General features: G+C 37.9%; 1 protein-coding gene across 1 annotated transcript in view; it reads left to right on the forward strand.

The window, feature by feature from the left end:
* The window catches only part of LOC103130784 (slit homolog 3 protein-like), a 68548-nt gene that overhangs the window by 41748 nt on the left and 24094 nt on the right, over positions 1–2706 (forward strand). The window lies entirely within an intron of this gene.

Consider the following 2706-nt stretch of genomic DNA (forward strand, 5'->3'; position numbering starts at 1 on the left):
GTTTATTGTAATGGATCCTGTATTTGCCTTTGAATGTTTTATACTTTAATTTTTTTCGCAATAGTGAAATAATGAAATAATTATGACTTCAACCAAACCACAAATTAACTTTTATTAATATTTACTGAATATTCTTATTACCTAAAGAATCTGATTTAAATATTTTATTACAACAAGAGGTATGAGGAAATGTATAATGAGTCGAGATTAAATTTTAGTCATTTCTGGTTTGGCCCTCCAACATATTTCAGATATTTTATGTAGTCGCCTGAAGAAATTAATTGCCCATCTCTGTACTAGAGGTTTCTTTCATTTAAAAAAAAATTGGCACACACAGGTACCAGTACTATTTGCCTTCTAAACATCAGGAACTGGCAAAGGAAGTTCAGCGCAATGCGCACCTGATGCAATTGACTGTGACCATTTATTACATGTTAATCTAGGAGAGGCGATTGCTAAAAAGTCACTATCAGAAACAGAGTATTTAAACCCCTTGGACCTTTTAACTTTTTTGTTTCATGACCCCAAGCTTAAATGTATGTTATGGACAATTTATTTAAAAGTAAACACAAAGGAATTTTAATTGTAAAGTTAAATAAATATATTGTATATTTTTTACAATTTATCAATAAAACTGAAAGGTTCTCCATTTGTCTACTGTGCACTTGGGTCAGCAAGCTGTCAAATTCTTTTGCTGTTAATGTTTTACCTTATGGCTTTAACATCAATGCAGATCTAGAGACTAAAACATTTGCCCATTTTAGAACAGTGTAAAAGCTGTTCTAAAACTGTAGTGTTGAATATTAACTAAATATTTGTGCAAATGTTTACATCTTTAGTCTCTTTAATGCACTGTTTAATACTTTATTAATAAATTCAAACTATGAACCCCATTTTTATCTTTTTTAACTTCATCAAAGATCAGTAAACAGACAATATGCACACATATGAACAATTCTTGGTGTGTATTTAAACAAAATCAAAAGTCTAAACACTGAATCAGTGGAGTTAATCTTTGTAGAAAAATATCCATTTTCATTTGGCATTGTGGATTTTATCTTTTAAGTTGATATTGTCTTTTAAACCAAATAATTTCAAGTTCTTACCATAACCTTCTTTATGGGGACCAGGAAGAAGGTGGTACGCAACCATATTTGGAAAAGTGTGTGAATTACAATGAGGTGCAGTACCAATCTGAAACCTTATGGGGGCAGTATCGGATCACACACACTAACACAAAAGTGACGGAAAAATCTGTTATGGGCAATTGCTGAAACTTCACCAGCACCTTTAAAATGGCTTATACAGTCATTTAAACCAGTGTTTCCCAACCCTGGTCCTCAAGGCACACTGACCTGCATGTTTTAGATGTTCCCCTGCTTCAGCACACATGATTTCAATTGATGGCTGATTAACAGGGTTTTGCTGAATTGCAATCATCTGAATGGTGTGTGTTGAAACAGGAGAACATCTAAAACATGCAGGTCAGTGTGCCTTGAGGACCAGGGTTGGGAAACACTGATTTAAACCCATCTTCCTTATGGGGACCAGGTTTTAGGTCCCCATGATGGAGGAGGTCTCCATGACATGACTGTGTAAAAACAGATTGAAGTCCCTATGATGTGATACAAACAAAAAAACACACACACACCTACTTGCACCTACACACACACACACACACACTGGAGCTGCAGGATGGTTTTGTCCTGCTGAAGTTGAGCTCAGCTGCTGCTGCTGCAACGACCTGCTGGATTATTAAACTAATTGATCTGATTTGATTGGTTTGGATGTGAGTAAGAGGAGGAAGAGGAAAATTTCATTACTCAGATCAGGCTGGTTTGGTTTGAGTTAAGATGAAGATGGTCTGACCACCCAGATGGAGACTTGCTGGTAGAAACTCTTCACATCCAGTTTATAGTCTCTTTTAGAAAGTTTAGAATTGTTTCAATCTGGTTTTTACCTGCTTTAATCTGGTTTTTGTCAGTTTCAATCTGTTTATCTGTTTTAATCTGGTTTTGTTGGTTTTAATATGGTTTTTATCTGTTTTCCTGTCTCTGGGTGGAGAGTGCAGCTTGTCTCTCGTTCGGTTTGTTCTTTCCAGATTTGGACCTCTGAGCGTCTCCTCGTTGCTCTGCTGCTCTTCAGTTCTTATGACGTTGGTTCTGTAACTAACAGATAATCTCTGAGGGAAACTCTTCAGCTGACCCGACTGCAGCATCGTGCGTGTTGCTGCACATGCTGCATGCTTATCAGGATGTTTCAGTCAGACGCAGCAGAATGAGGAAATGTTTGTTGGTTTGGGCCGGACTCTGGGTCCGATGCGACCAGCACCCGGTTCTGACCCGCAGTGTTTTCTTTCAATGGTTCCACCTAAACGATTCTGGTCCAAAGCTTGCTTCATCCCTCTGACTTAATACACGGAAAGTTCCTGAATTATGAATATGATTAATCTGCCCCATGATGTCGACCCGGCCTGTGATCTGACCTCCGGTCCCGTCGGCGCGGATTGAAGAGCAGCGGGGAAAAACGGGACCCGACACAAACACAAACATGAACATTATTCAAAAAGAAAATAACAGTTAAGGGGTTTACTGCAAAATATTTAATTATATCAGTGTCAACAGATGCTAACCCTGAATCAGACTGCAAAGACCAGACCAGTATTAGCTTCATGCTAACCACAGCAACAGAAGTGTCATACAAACC

Source organism: Poecilia formosa, unplaced genomic scaffold, assembly GCF_000485575.1.
Source record: "Poecilia formosa unplaced genomic scaffold, Poecilia_formosa-5.1.2 Scaffold674, whole genome shotgun sequence".
NCBI lineage: Eukaryota > Metazoa > Chordata > Actinopteri > Cyprinodontiformes > Poeciliidae > Poecilia > Poecilia formosa.